At 35.1% G+C, this 17,047-nt stretch overlaps 1 long non-coding RNA gene across 1 annotated transcript; it reads right to left on the bottom strand.

The window, feature by feature from the left end:
- Positions 1–6,853: 6,853 nt before the first annotated feature.
- On the bottom strand, positions 6,854–13,057 carry LOC136852912 (uncharacterized). Its single transcript, XR_010857262.1, has 5 exons — positions 12,946–13,057; positions 11,613–11,698; positions 10,855–11,468; positions 10,140–10,214; positions 6,854–9,650 (listed from the first exon to the last, which is right to left on the bottom strand). It is a non-coding gene; the product is annotated as an uncharacterized lncRNA (long non-coding RNA).
- Between the last annotated feature and the right edge of the window lie 3,990 nt (positions 13,058–17,047).

The following is a 17,047-nucleotide window of genomic DNA, read 5'->3' as shown; positions in this document are numbered from 1 at the left end:
TTGAACAATTATGGGAGATAAATTGGAATTTTTGAAGGTGTCACTGAGTCTGTTTAGTACTAGGCCAAGAGACATGAACACTTTCTTTGATTTTTATAAGAGTGCTAAACAACATATCCCTCATCCTCAGTGCTGTACAATATATCACTCATCAAAAGTGTCATATATAAGGCACATTCCTCCAATCATATAAGACTCAACAGCAAGCAACACATCCCCTTATTTCAAAAGAGTACTTCACACTAAACGGCCCATTTGTGTCCTAGGCATCAACTAAGGTTAAGTGTTGAGCAACAACAAGACACTTGACTCTCATCCAAAGTGAAACAAAATGCACATCTGTACCTGTAAGACAGATGCATTTCATGTTGCTAGTTGTTAAAAACATGAATTATCTTCTGAAAAGTCTAAACAAGTGTAACAACAATTGTCAGGAACAAAATAGTTTTGGGGATTAAGGAACACCATAATCTGCTCAACAACCAAACATCTGATTTGAGAACGGAGCTCTAAGTTGAACTGATATGAAAGGAAACAAATAAACAATATGGCCATTCCAAAAAACAAGATTTTCACAGACTAGGGTCCTGCTAGGAGTTATACAAGCCCAGAAAGAAGAGGCAAGTTGAACAAGCTGAATGGCCCTGGCATGTCAAATACAACAGGTTATAAACTAGTAACAAGCCTTAGCATTTTACTACAAGATGCAATGGGTCATCATTAAGCCCTTGTGAATGGTTTCACTCTAACAGGACAAGGATTACGTTGTAGAGACTAGAGAGTTTTTGATTGAGTACTGAAAACTCACGTGTGTTGTTTTTCTGTTTCTTCTTGTCACGTCAACAACGACCAACAACAGTCAACTAACAACAAAATACCTAATTCATTGCTCAAGACAACAGAAACATCATGTGAGGGATTTTTAGAGCACGTACCTATATATTGTCCTTCCTCATCCAAAGAGAGAATCAAACATTGGTACCTCAGTTTGTGTTCTGAGTTTGCTACCACTGCACTATGAGGTTCAATAATAGAGAGAGAGAGAGAGAGAGAGAGAGAGAGAGAGAGAGAGAGAGAGAGAGAGAGAGAGAGCTACAAACTTTTTACCAAAAGAAACTCAAGGCTTATCCTTGAAGAACTGTCCTGAGATATAAATAAAGCTCAAACAGTACCACATAAAAAATTAAATATTACTGAATTATTATTCAGTAGATGAACCCCCCTATTCACATGGAACAAGCCCACAACAAGCCCACAGACGGCACTAACTTGAAATTCAAGCTTCCAAAGAATATGATGTTCATTAGGAAGAAATAAGGGGAAGTAAAGTGAAATACAAAGAAGAGATCCCACTTAATAAAAAAATTAATAAATGGATCAAAATGCATTAAAATTCAAGAAGAATAGTATCAAGGTAGTAATGCATTGCATCTTTCTTTAACTTTTGAAGCCCCAAGTTGCATACATGAAAACGAGTGTTATTACAGTACCATCATTACAAGAATAAAAGAGACATAAGGTGGTAACATGGCTTGGGGCTAACAACCTCATTACAAAAATCAACTTAAAAACTGACAAAACCATTATCATAAGTCTGATGCAAGGGACAACAGGCTACAATTAAGAGCTATACAACCCAACAGTGAGTTAGTGGAAGAAGGCTCCAGACATCTGTGCCAAGATGCCCCAGAGCAGAGGGGTACTGATGCTCAGAAAAAGCATACACTAAAGCAGCAACATTGCTGTCCTTTAATCCATTTTGACTGGCTAAAGGTCCCAAATGAAATGAAATTTGTTCAAAATATTGCAACATGTTTTCTTAGTGGACACATTACAGCAACACGACACAAATTCTCAAGAGAAAAACTAAAAAGACAATAATTACTGACTTTTTGGATGAGTAAGCAACTGAATCTAGAGCCAAGGTTTTGGAATTCAGCCCTGTTTTGGGACGCAGAGAGAGTTCCACCCTCATATCAGTAACAAAGCTGGATAATGGAGATGCATTTGGTGTAGGGTTAATACCCTGCTGTGCAACAGAACTAAATAGACTAAGTGAGCAGCAATGGTTGACAACAACACACAAGAAGTAAGTAGTAAGTCCATTCTAGCAGTAAATCTGCAGAAAATAAGGAACCAAGAGAAACGCTTAACTTGGTTTAAGGGACCTTAAGAGCAAGGAACATACTGCCTATCAAACTAAGCTCAGGACATTTGACTGAACTCTAATTTGACCCATCCAAGACTTGGGGATTCCACCATTACTATTATTTTTCAGTGGATGAAACCTATTCGTATGGAACAAGCCCACCAAAGGGGCCATTGACTTGAAAATTCAAGGTTCCAAAGAATATGGTGTTCATTAGGAAGAAGCAAGGGGAAGTAAAGGGAAATACAGAAAGAAGAGATAACACTTACTAAAAAAGAAAAAAATACATTAGTAAATAGATAAATACATAAAAATGTATCAAAATGCAAGAAGAATGGTACAGTATTAGGTTAGTAATGTATTGCATTTTTGCTTGAACTTCAAACAGCATGACATCTGCTGGGAGGCTGTTCCACAGTACAACGGTGTGAGGAATAAAGGACCTCTGGAACTGAGAAGTTTGACAGCGAGGCACTTTACTGCATATTGGTGCTGCTGTTCAGTGAATCTTTTGCTCTCAGCAGATAAAAGGGATCAAGGAATCAATTGTGAATGTGAAAGGTCTCTGTTGGAATACAACTTATGAAAAAGTGACACATAAGAGGCCATCTATTAATGGTCCAAGTCATAGCTGCTACTATTAGAAAACAGAAACCTACCACCATGAACCACTGTCTCTAAAAGAGATGAATCTCTGGCAGAAGCAGACATCCACACCAGAGAACAGTGTTCCAGTAAAGGAAGTACAAATGAAATAAAACAGGTTGCACTGATTTTATCACTGTTATAAATATATGAGGCCTTACGAACAGTGCCTAACTTTCGTGTGGCATTTGCTCAAACATTCATTAGATGTTCCTCAAAGTTAGATGTGAGTCAAAAATTACACCTAGAATAGTTAAAGCTTCAGATTCATTCAGCAAAATTCCATCAACCTGAAGGGGAGGATGGGGTGGAAAATCTACGAGATCTACTAATCAACAGTGTTTTCGTTTTACTGGAATTCAGCCTTGTACCCCACCAACTACACCATTCCCTGATCTGGTCCATGTCCCAGTTGAGGCCCAGGGCAGCTTCTTTTCTCATAATTGGAGACTTTGCTACACCCACAAGTGTTACATCATCGGCATTCTGAAAAATCTTGTTTTCCAGGTCAACAACCATATCACTTGTACAAACTAAAAATAACAATGGACTAAGAACACTGCCCTGTGGAACTCCAGACACAATAGGTCTTGGACACTAAAGATTCCATCCACAGCAACATGCTGCTGCCTACCTGTAAGGAAATCTTGAAGTAATCCTAAAACATAACCACCCACTTCAAGACTCCTAAGTTTATAAAAAGTGTCTTGTGATTTACTAAAATGAAAGCAGCTCTAAAATCTACTTGAATTAGTCTGCACTCAAAACCCTTGTCAGGGTTCCCTTGCAAATGGCATGGCATGCCAAGTCTAAAAGAGCATCACAGGTACCTGACTGCTTCCTGTATGCATACTGACTATCAACTAGCAATCCTTGAGATTCCACATACTTATCTAATGTAATGGCTTAAAAATAAGTTTTTTGACAACTTTGGAGTGCACAGGAGAATAGAGATTGGCCTGCAGTTACTGCAGTCTGCAGATATGCTACTCTTTGGAACTGTATGACTAAGTTTGCGCTCATCCACAAAGATACTATGTCGACATAAAATCTATAGAATCTTATAAACTTGGGGGACAACACACAAGAAACTTTTTTAAAAAACAAAGGAAGAAACCATCCAAATCTTCTCCACCCCAGCTGTCAAGAACATCCAGAATTTTCTTTACATACCCTGGAGCAAAATGCAAATTTGGTAAGAATAGGTTCTGGATGACAAGTATCAGGGGGAGGGACATCCTCAGCTGTTTTAAATCTTCTGACGGGAACTGGCCTTGGTCCCATGTAGGCAAGTCAAAACATTTCAAAGCAAGTCTGAGGCACCAGACGGCCTTCAATTCACATCTAAGCCTTTGGGTATAAACTGAATCTTGACCCATCATAGTAAGCCAATGGGACTCAGTTATGCAATGCATCAGAATAAATAAGTCTAGGCTTCTGAATTTTGTTGATGTACTTGCACTGGCTATCAGCCATTTGGTTACAACGTCAGTCTCGTCTTCTTTCACAAGATCACTTGGACTTCTTGGCTCTTGTTTAAATTTGTTTTACTGTGGGTGGGAGCACTCATTTAATTTAGATATCTAAATTCTTGCATAAGTATTTGAAATTCAATCTCTAGGAGGAATAACCTTATGAATAACACATTAAAAGCAGCTACCATTTTTTTTTACATTGTGCAAAAAAAGTAAAAAAATATGTTTAAGGGATACAGAGCTTTCAACATTCCAATTCTCAGAAATGTTTTGCTCAACTGACCAAAGTATCTGTGCTGCCACTTACAAATGACAAGTCAATCTGCAGTGTTTAAATTTTATTACCTTACATTTGACTAGTGAGTATACAGCCAATGTCTTTGAATACTGAGCTGTGTCATGGTCTACTAGTCAAGGTACAGCGAAGCTAACTATCCTTATTTATTTTGATGACAGAGCATACATATTCAGTTAAATTCTGGCACAGCATTTGTTGTTCATTAAACTGGAGGCAATGATGGTGCTATATATTTACTGGATATTTAGATCAATCTGTTGCTGTTTAATGTACAGACATTCAATTCTACTTTTTTCCCTTTCAAACATGAACATGCTATTCTGCAGAAGTTTGCTGTACTTGATCATGGATTTTTGGCTTGTCCCCTAAGAATGTGTGCTCATTGTGAATTATTTTGAAAATAAAGTAACTGTACAGTATCTTCATACTTCTGTGGGAGGTATAACTACATCAACCTTTACAGTCATCAGACCTGCATTATTCTACACCGTTTCGCTGGATAAATAAGAGGTAACTTCTTTCATACCAATTCCATTACTCTTCAGTACATGTACAGCATAATATTGCACCAGTGAATATACATATAAAATGCAAAGCTTCTCTGGTAACAGGAGATGCATGATACAGAAGTATCATTAATGATGGAAATTCAGTGTATGAACCATATACAGCTTAGGTCCTAAGAGATATTTCAGCTATCCAGTTGTTCCTTACATTCACTGAGTAGTGAATAAAGATTGCTTACCTTCAACCCAAGAAGCCAGATCTCAGTGTAAATGGCCCCAGACAATGACAAACGCAAGAAAACAGTTTTCTCTAATTACAGCACCGAGAATCCAAGGAAAGTATCATACTTGCACTGCAAGGAAATAACAAAGTTCCACAAACCGTCACTAAAACAAGCACAGCATCTAGAACCCCACATAAGGAGAATCTCCCAAGAGGGACACTTACTACAGCAAGAGCTCCATACTGTTATCTGAATGCCATTCCAACTGCTTACTAAAGGAGACACAGCCCAAAGAAATCCACAAAGACTGCATGACAAAACTATTCAGATTTACATTACAGGGTCACATAGGATACACACTTGATACAAATCACTGGCAACTCAGTAAGACCGACATTTACGGGTCAATCTCACCGCAGTGATTGCACCCGAGCATCTGTTCTATATAACTGGCAAGTATGGCATCAGTGTTCAACTTAATGGTACTCAAAGAGGTTTTCTTCTGTGTGACTACAATGTACATAAATGCCTACATGGGCATTTTACTATTAAACCATATATAGTAACTCAAAAGTTACCTGATACTGTTACATATGCATTCTTGTACCTGAATTGCCAAAAGTCATGTAAGTTTTCAAGTCATAAACCAAATACATTCCTTTGTTCAACATCATGTACACAAAAAATAAAATTAACCATTAAAACAAGTCAGAAATACCGCTTCTATTTCATTAAGAGCTAAAAGAATGCTATTTACTCATTGTGTTGCTACGTAATTTAACCATTCTGTATACATAAACAACTGTTATAAACCTGAGAATTCACTTTTTCTTTTGAAGATCTAAGACACCAAAGGCTTCCTTCCAACCTTTAACTAATGATCAATGAATATGGTGGTCTAACTAAACTTCTCTGTACCTGAAATTTTTATCATGGTTTCCAAGAAACATATTAGTTCACACCTTTATGGTCAATTAGCACCTAACCTAAATATACAAAGATTAGTAGCCACTTATCAACATCTCTAGCCAACTTAAACTGAAGCAGATTTAGAGGTCTTCAAGGGAAAGTTCGTGGTTTGACAGGTTGTGAATTCAAATACTGTAGTGTTCTCTAGAAAATTAAATAATTGGTCATATAAATCAGATAAATATTATCACTTCTTCGTTCAACCTGTTCCAAAACACTCAAGAAGCATGTGACAGAATTATATGGGACTGTCAACCATCTCGCCAGAGGCATCTATGTGGTCTCTCAAGACAGGGTGAAAATAGCTGACATTGGGAGGTTACTAACTGAAAAAGTCTTACTGGAATGAAAGAAGATAGGCCCAGCCAAGCCTTGACATATGATTCAGAAAACGTCACGACTTTAGAGCAATTCAGTGGGGACTGTGGTGAGTAAGTAGAGCTGTTGCCTTGGGAGAAATAAAATCCTCTCAAACATCCGTAATCCTTTCAGGAGCTTTCTGGGGATCCCATGCCTCTGACGGAGTGACCTCATTGCCTGGCCGTGTAGCACGAGGGGGTGGCCATCTTTATTTTTGATTCTTTCCATTTTACATCTGTCAAACAAAAGATCTTGGGTCAAATAACATGAAATGGAATTACAGTTACATAAACAGATGGCTCGTAAAACTTACAACTTCAAGCACAGGTTAGAAAATAAAATATATAAGCAGGATCACTCACAGTTACTGTTAAAATTTAATATATACTATCAACTTGGTAAACTGATCTTCACAGTAAATCAAAACTGCTAATCTAACTCTTAACAGAAATGGGCTTCTTTAACCCATGTTATTCTGAAACCTTCAGGGAAGTAAAATGCTAAAAATCTTGCTGTTCCAGTCATTTTGGGGAAAAGACTAGGCTAAAACTTTGGTAATATGTGCTAATACCTTGTTAATCTGTCTCTTTCAGTATTAAATTTGTTTCAGTTTTGGCATGTTACTTCAGAAAATGGGCTCTGCTATTATCTTTCAGTAAATGGTCTCCACTTGAAAAACATGACCAAGGAACCTAAATTCAACTCTAAAAGATCTTATAACAGAAAATACACTACCAAACCCCACATTACCTTCAGAGGCTACAGACACAAAGCTTCTATTCCAAAATATTTTACCTACCTCATTCACTTGAACCACGATGAAACAAAAATGGTATAAGGCCACAACAAACTCCATATACTTTTGAGTTCTGAACTTGAATAGTTTGACTGCATGCTAAACACTCTGTACACATATCCTGACAGTCTAGAAACAGATATAGGCCTTAAACATAAAAGTACTCCCTCAAAAACTGATTGCAACTGGATTTGAATTTCCCTCATGTGAAAAGAGGTAAATATAGAAATCATTATTCCTTAGACCCTAACCTTGATACTCTCCAAAACAAAATGTGAATTTTCTGTGCATGCTCAATCTGACGACACCAAAGAAAAACAGTCACTTAAAATCATAAAACAGTCAATTAAAATCATGAGTTATTAAATGGGATTGACAGTGTAACATCCTGGTTCCCCAAAATGAATTGGCAACAGCCTTCAGTTTCAAATCATCACACTGGGCTCTGGATAATTGTTATACTCATTATAAATGAAATACATACTGAATCAGGTTTAAAATTATGCGAGACATTTTTGCAGTAATAAAACGATTTTTGCAATAAGAAGAGTGAGTGTAATGCTTATGTTTACAAAGCCTAGTTAAATAGGAGACAAATTTAAGCAGAGTATATAAAAAGAGCATTGTTTTTAAAGATATTAAAACTGAATGAAATGTGTTGGGGTGATGTATACACAATATTACCTAAATTCCTGGAATGAATTTCAAGGTTTCTTTATCAATTATACTTTACAAATATTTGATAAAAGGTAAACCACAAGGTATCCTGTCTAAAAAACTTATCTCTTAATTTAATTAATCCTCCTTCCTTGTGTAATGCTAAGCATAACTGAATACTGCAACAAATCATATCACTTTAGTGCGTACAAAAGCCTAACAAGTATGGTATAATTTTCCTGGAAAAAGGTTGATGTGAATAACACCCTACCTTAAGATTTTCTGGTGATTGGATTATTATTATTTTCTGAATTCAAAATTACGACAAAAATAGTTGTAAATGTTAATGAAGCCTATTATGTAAGTTTTTAAAGGGCATATTATTGTATTACCTGAAAAGTTGAATAATGACTGAACACCTTTAAAAGGAAAAAATGCAGTTTCAGAATATATTCAAAAGTTAAATCTATGAATATAGCTCTAAATGACACAACATGACACAACATCTGTTAGTAATAATGAACCTTTATCCGTGGTAACTTCTTCCTAAAATCTTACAAACAATTATGTGCTGATCTTGGAAATTGCTTTTAATTTAAAATCAAATACATTAGGCTCTAGACTAACTTATTCTCATTATAACTAAAGTACGTATTGAGTTCAAAAATATGAGCGGCAGTTCTGTACTAATTAAAACATTACCATAATTAGCATTAAATGAGTGTCCTGCTTATATTTACAAAGCCTGGTTAAATAAATGACATTCAAGCTGTGTATTTAAAAAGAGCATTGTTTTTAAAGATTTTAAAACTGAACGAAGTCTGTTAGGGTAATATACACCCAATATTGCTTAAATTACAGGAAAAAATTTCAGTTTCTCCGTAAACAATGCTTTACAAATATTTAATAACATGGGAACCACAAGCTACCTTGAAAAAACTCCTCTCTCAAATTAATTAATGCCCCTTCCTTGCGTAAATGCTAAGCATAACTGATTATTGCAACAAAACAACATCACTTTAGTGCAAGAGGCAATATTTTACAAGGTACAAAAGCCTATTAAACATGGTGTAATTATCCTTGAAGAGGCTGATGTGAAAAACACCCTAACTTAAATTTTTCGCTGATTGGATTATTATTATCTGAATTCAAAACTATGAAAAATATAAGGTGACAAATGTAAATAAAATCTATAATTTAAAGTTTTACAGGGGACATTACTGTACTACCTGAAAAGTGGAATATTTTTTGAAAAAATACTTATCTTTGAGAATAAAAATACTCTCAACTTAAAAAGGGCCTTCAGAAGAATAATGGCCAACTGTCCTTAAAAGGAAAAAATATAGTTTTAGAATATACTGTACTGGAAAGTTAAATCCATGAATGTAGCTCTAAATGACACAGCATCTGTTAGTAATGAAGAACCCTTATCCTGCGGTAACTTCCTCCCTAAAATCTTTCGAACAATCTTTATCCTGTGCTGATCTTTGTCAAATCTGAAGACAACTTCTGAGATCCAGTTCTTGAGTATTTGTTTAATCTCATTCTTCAGCCAGGATTTTGTAGTGAACCTGTGAGATGGAAGAACAGAAAGGTTACATCAACATTAATCAGTTTCAGGTAAACTTTACCTGCAAAATTTTCAGGTAAATTTTACGTGACAGGATATAACCTGTTTTCAAATATCACGATAATAAATTACCAATGAGCACTTTCAGGTAAATTCTGAGTCACCAATCAAAGTTTATGCAATAATTCTTTGTGATCAAGACTATTATTAATTTTCTAGCACATATAATGAAAAATTTTCAGGTAAATTTTAAGTGACAGGATATAACCTGTTTTCAAATATCAAGATAAATTATCAATGAGCACATTCAGGTAAATTCTGGGTATCAATCAAAGTTTTTTGCAATAATTCTTTGTGTTCAAGAATATTATTCATTTTCTAGCACATATAATGCAATAGTATTTTTCCTCATTGCCAAAAATATTCTATTTACAAAATTTTAACCACTATTTCACAGGGGAAAAATTTGAAATAGATAAATGCAACTTACCTGCCAGTGTCCTTTTGTTGCAACAACCTTTGTGTAGCCTACTTGTTCCTTAAAAACTTCACAAACTTTCAGAATCTGCTGAAATAAAGAATGAAGACTTACTTTAATTCCAAACCCATTAGCTGATAATTGAGAGTCATTTGAGTAAAAATGTATGTTGGTACAAAAAACTCTGATGAAAAGTTCAGAGACAAAATGTGAAAATTACAAAGATCAACAGCAAGGGTATCTACAATGAATTACTGTAAACTTATGGGCAACCTAATAATATATAGATGCAAAAACATATAAACACTTTTTTTAATACCTGCACCAGCCACCATAACCACTTAGAACACACTTCATACCACATTAAAATCAAAACAAAACGTAAAGAGGGTATAAACAATCAAGAACTGCAGCAACTAAAGGTCTTGTTAAAAATTATATAAAAATTTCCCAACACCTTTGTGACAATTCAAATTCAGTATTCATCCACCAGCTGAAATATGCAATACAAACTGTTGACCAATACTCTGTACTATAAGAGAATGACAATTAAAGGCAGTTTTCACAGTCTTTACACAAAGCAAGAAAGAAAATCAGTCCAGTTTTGCACAAACCACTCAAATAATTCCCTAGCCTTCCTAAGTCTCAAAAAAATAAGAAAAAAAAAAAAAAAACACTAGAAGTGCTTCAAAACCATCAGTTAAAAATGAAACTGAAAGAATCATACCATTCATTGCTCAGATGGTGCAAAGATGGTTCCTGGTGCATCTATGATTTGTGAAGACATGTTGCTCCTGCTGTTTGGAGACCAAGCTGGATTTTGTCAAGGCTTTTCTTAGCTCTGTCCGCAATAGGTCCTCTTGGGAGCAGTACCAGCTTCTCGAAGGGAGGCAGGGGTGTCAAAAGGTTTTCTAACAGAAACTGGAGTTTGGATGAGAGAGAGAGAGAGAGAGAGAGAGAGAGAGAGAGAGAGAGAGAGAGAGAGAGAGAGAGAGAGAGAGAGAGAGAAATATTCCATTATGGACACATGCACAGTTATATTACAGCATTCTGTAATTGAAAACATAAAGTAACCTAAGTTACTGTATTCTGCAAGCCACAAAAATTCTATATGAAAAGCCCTCAAGACAAATGGGATTATATTCAGCTAGTGACTAGAAGCAAGGCTATGGAAAAGTCAAGAGTTTTTCTGAATATACCTTGATAACTATAAAAATGTAGGATGCCAATAAAAAAAAAATCTCATTAAATGTGGCTATGTTCTGCTGGCTATAAAAAAAAAACCTAAAAAGTAACAGACTTAGGATTCCAGAAAGAAAATCTATCGACACCTCTGCCAATCTATGGAAAAAAAAAAACTGATTAGTTTTCTAGTACCATTGCATGGCTTACATAAAAAAAAAAGATTTATCTACCACATTAGCCTAGTCATATATCACTGGCTTCAAGAATTATGCAACATTAAACATCCAAGACTGTAATTACCTGTTAAAAGCTATTTTCAGTTACAGTAAATAATTTATCTTGCCAATGCCATAGGCTAACTGGGCTGAGTCCAAGATCACATCCGCCTGCAATGAAACAAATATATTCCATAACTATGCTTGTACGTTAATACAACTGATTTTTAACAATCAATTATCCCCGTCGAACATGATAAAAGTAATTTTATCCTTCTGCAGCAATTCAGAAGGATCAAAATGGGATAGGCTAAACAGTCAAGATCCATTATGTAATTAGGCTTGTAACTTGGTATTAATTGTCACTAGGCCAATAAAACCGAAGCCTTTGTGAACTTTAAACTGTTCTTCGAGACTTCTGTGCCTTCTTTACAGTGCCATTTCACAAAAGTTGAGAACTGCATATATAACGCAATCTTCTGTTCAATGCAGCGAATTTCTTTCTAGTTTTTCTCCTGTGACCTAGAATATCAGTTATAACAATACATTCTCTTGAAAAAATCATATTCAACCTTGCATATTCACTGTTATCTTGGAAAAGACCAGCAAGATAAAATAAAAAACTAAACCTCACTTGATCGAGAACCTTCCTAATACGGAAGGTCTCCAACATAAATGTATTCTGTTAAAATTCCTTTCACAATCCACCGAAGCTAAAGAGATTCGTGAACGGTCTGTTACCTAACAAATGCATAAGGTATAACTTGAGTTTAGTAACGCAGCCTATATCTCGGTAAATACCACATTATGTGTGAACATCATAGAAGATAACTATTTCTCCATCCTAAAATACACCTGGCAAGGAACTTACCCCACCAAAATACAACAAATTACTAATCGACTTTTTTTTGGGGAAGGGGTACCCCACGTTAGGAGGAGTCTTACTTAAATTCTCTAAAGGGACAGCTTAGAAGACCCTCTGGCCAGGCCAGAAGAGGACACAGCGACCTTAAGTTAGGTTAGGAAGGCAAGATTTGGTTAGGTCAGGACCTTTTGCATATTCATTTACTGCATGTTTAAGAAAAGTATGACAAAAAAAAAAGTCGGTTTTCGTGTATAAATGAACTTTAGGTTAGTTAACGCTAGCTCAATCTATTTGTCTACCTTCAAACTACTTTATTTTTACCTGTTTCTGTCCTTAAAATTTGCCAATAAATATTAATATCCAAACCAACAGTGTCTACAATAAACTGATTTTGATTTTATTAAAAATAAGAAGTCTGACAGTTGCTATTGGGAGGTCAATCCACATATTTTTATATATATAAATTATTATCCTTCATAATGCTCTTATCATGTATCTCTGTAACATATTAAATACATAATAATGAGAGGTTTGTAATGTGAGAAGGAAATACCTGCAAATATCTGTCGTAACATATTATTCACATTGTTTTGGTCCACTGTAGCCGCCATTGCTTGGTGTTGCGTTTCCTCCAGTTAGTTTTGATTGAAAATATTTGCAATATCTTTAATTATGACAAATAATTCTAAATATATAAAATTATTAAGTTGTTATTAAAATAAACTAATAACATTACATTTTTAAGGTAAAGACATAGCATTTTAACAGTTGATAAAAGAATATGTTGCTGACAACAGTTCCGTTGCACTCAAAATCGAAATTTATTTTGGAAGAAAACGGGATTTTTTTTCTTATTAGATGGTAGACTTAGCTCTTCACACTACACGTTCTATGTGACATAAACGAATTACATTTCTATTTAGTGCCTGGTGGAAGATCAGACATTGAAAAGATGTGGTAAGCAATAATTAAAAGTAATATATCCTGGTTATTTTGTAAGCACATTAAAAAATATGAATGCTGTCAGTTCAAGAATGTGGAGTGAAATATTCTGTCACAAATCGAACGCACCCTACCAAGCTTTGAAATACAGGGTGACACAAAACGTATTCCGTACACTTTAAATATGTAAATATTGGTTTACAAGTATTTTATTGTCTTTTAACCTCGTGAGAAATATCCTGACCACTACCCAAGAGTGTTTATAAGACTAAATTTTTACTTTCAACGTAAATGAGCATCATTTTAGCTATAATTGAACGTTGCACGAAACTGATAATGTTTTGCTTTGAGATCCTTGGCTGGTACCAAATACAGGGTGATACAGAATGAAAGCTTCCTAATACCCTTCGATCTTATTTATCAATCAGCTTATGGAGGTCTTCCAACTGAACCAAATTATCTATTCTGATCTCAATATAACATAAGAGGGACATCTATACTTCTACGGGCACTTTTAAGGTCAGTTTATTAATATTCTTAATCAACAGAAAACATTCTGCTTGGTACTTGAGTATCATTGGCTGGGGCGAAAGACAGAGTAATGCAGAAGTTATCTGTGGAAACAAACCCTCATGAATATTGGTTTATTCTAGTCCTTCAGCCTAATGAATAGGATAAAAATAAGAAATAATGCCTTTAGATTGTTCTAAGACTCTTGTTACCTTCTGTGATATTATAATCGCTAAGTGAATAATACCCATAAGAAACAAAAGTAGGTACTATATTATCCTTGCCACGATAACGTATCTATACAGGGTATTACAAAATGAAACCCATTTCGGTATTGTTTGCTTAATTCGTATAATGAGTTTCGTAAACTGACCCTAAAAACTAAATTGTACTATGAGAGTACCAAGAAGGACTTAGAGCCTTTATGAACCTTGATTAACCTTTATTTTAGTTGAAACCTTTGAGAGATACAGGACTGCATACATGTTATTTTAGACTCCTTGGCCACCCCAAATGCGGCAGATACAGGGTAACACAAAAAAGTATTTTGTAGGGATTAAATCGACAGGTATTGGATTTCCAATATCTTATTGTCTTTTGACTCCAGGAAATATATCCCAAGCACTACCCATAATTGTTTATGACCCTAATTTTTTTTACTTTCAAGTAAATAAACCTCCTTTTAGCTATAATTTTAAGTGACAGGAAACTGAATGTATTGCTTTCAGATCCTTGACAACAGGGTGCTACAGAATAATTTTATGATTATACCCCTTGATATTATTTATCAATCAGACCTATTTGAAGTCACCTATCAAACCAGATTACCTGTCCTGATGCCACAATAACATTAGAGGGACACCTGTACTTCTACAGGAAAATTTCAGCTAAATTTATTAGTATTTCTAATCACCATAAAAAAATTATGCTCCATATTTGTGTATCCTTGGCTGGGGAGACATGCAGAGTAATGCAGAAATTATCTGTGGAAAAGAAACCTCATAATTAGTAGTTCCTTCTCGTCCTTCAGTCTTATGAATTGGAGATAGAGAAGAAAATTCCTCACATATTGTTTTTAAGATTCTTGTGTCCTTCCATATTATTTCAATGTCAATGTGAATAATTACTGAAATGAAGCAGAAGTATGTACTGTAAGGTCCTTGCCACGACAGCATATCTATACAGGGTATTACAAAATGAAACTTGCTCAAGATAACTACAGGATTGTTGGTTTAATTCGTATATTAAGTTTTGTAAGCTAACTTGACGAACTGAATCGCACTATGAGAATATTCTAAAGGACTTAAAACCTTCATGAAGCTAGATTAACCTTTATTTTAGTGAAGCCTTTCATACATACAAGTTACTTTAGATTCCTTGGCTACCATAAATACAGGGTAACGCAAAATGTATTCTGTAAGCATTAAATCTGCAAGTACTGGATTATCAATATGTTATTGTCTTTTGACTTCAGGAAAAATATTCCAAACATTACCCATGAGTGTTTGTGAGCCTAATTTTTTACTCTTAACGTAAATAAACCTCATTTTAGCTATAACTTTCAAAAGACACAAAACTGAGAATGTACTGCTTTGAGATCCTTGACTACACATATACAGGGTGCAACAGAATGAACTTACGCTTACACCCTGATATTGTTTATCAATCAGTTCATTTGAAGACGACCAACTCAACCAGATTACCTCTTTTTAGTATGATATCATTATGAGGGCCGTCTTTACCTCTACAGGACTATCTAAGCTCAGTTTTATTATTAATATTTTTAATCAAGATAACACCTGATGCTAGGTACTTCAGTATCATTGGCTGGGTGAAAGACAGTCATGCAGAAAATATTTGAGGAAGCTAAATCTCCTAAATGGAGGTTGATTCTCGTCTTCCAGTCTTGGAAATTATGAAAAATCAATAAAAGAAGCTCTCATATAATTTTAAGACTCTTGTGTTCTTCCACATTATCATATTGTTGATGTGAAACAAGACTCATACAAAAATGTAGGTACTGAAGGATCCTTGCCAAGACAGCTTGCGTATACAGGGTGTTGCAAAAGGAAACTGATTTAACTTGTGTTTACATTGTTGATTTAATATAAATGGTCAGTTTTCCAAAATGGACTGTCTGAAGTTATCCGTACTATGAGATCACATGAATGAACTTGGGTCTTCTATTGACCTTGACTGACCTCAAATTTATTTGGAGACTTTGATAACATAAAGCAGAGAGTGTGGTACTTCGGTGTCCATGGCTAGAGAGGAAGACAGAGTGTTGCAGAAGTTGTCTGTGAGAAATAAACCTCAAATATAGTTATTTATAGTCTTTCAGCAGCCTCATGGATGAAACAAAACGGTTAAAAATGAAACATATTCAAGTTTTGAAGGTTTTTAGACCTTTTCCACAGTTAATATTACCTTATTAGCAACTGAATACTACAAAAGAGTAGGGCTCTATGTTTCTTGTACCTACTGCTACCAACTTGAACAGGATAGCACAAAATGATAATCTAGGAATGGGAACTCTATACCATGGGTTAATATGCACATTGGGTATTCTAAATTTGTCTGTAAGAAATGCTTTGTGTATTGAGATAAAGCTTTAGGTCTCAGGACCTACGTAAAGCTTCATTACGCTTTTGACTAATTTCCTTGACAGAAACAGACCACAAATATGGTACTTTAGGCTCCTTGGCCATCCAAATAAACATCCCGCCAACCTACGCGTACAAGGTGCCACAGAATCGACTTTTGAGAAGCGAAATCTGAAATTCTAAATCAAAGTTGAATCTCTATCGACATAATCCAAAACTTACTGCACTTACCTTCAATCTTCGACTTTTAAAATTTTGTCTTCAGCTTCAAAGTCATCTGTTACACCAGAAGAACAGATCTACGATATTTTCTTCGCCTAAAATTAATGACAAAAAAATGCAATTTTATTTCATTCTTAATTTTGTTGTTGTTAACAGTAAGGCCAGTTGCTGATTTTCACAAGAGTTCTGTGAAAGTTGGCAGAAGGTCACTTTTTATGTCCAACTATTATCGATTTGTGTGCTGTTGCATCATTTATGCATATGAGAGAGAGAGAGAGAGAGAGAGAGAGAGAGAGAGAGAGAGAGAGAGAGAGAGAGAGAGGAGAGGAAAATTCCAGGAATTCCTTATTGATTCTAATGTGTGCACAAACATATAAA

This window comes from Macrobrachium rosenbergii, chromosome 26 (assembly GCF_040412425.1).
Source record: "Macrobrachium rosenbergii isolate ZJJX-2024 chromosome 26, ASM4041242v1, whole genome shotgun sequence".
Lineage (NCBI taxonomy): Eukaryota > Metazoa > Arthropoda > Malacostraca > Decapoda > Palaemonidae > Macrobrachium > Macrobrachium rosenbergii.
The sequence above is the reverse complement of the archived record's forward strand: the minus strand, read 5'-3'. Positions and strand labels throughout refer to the sequence as shown.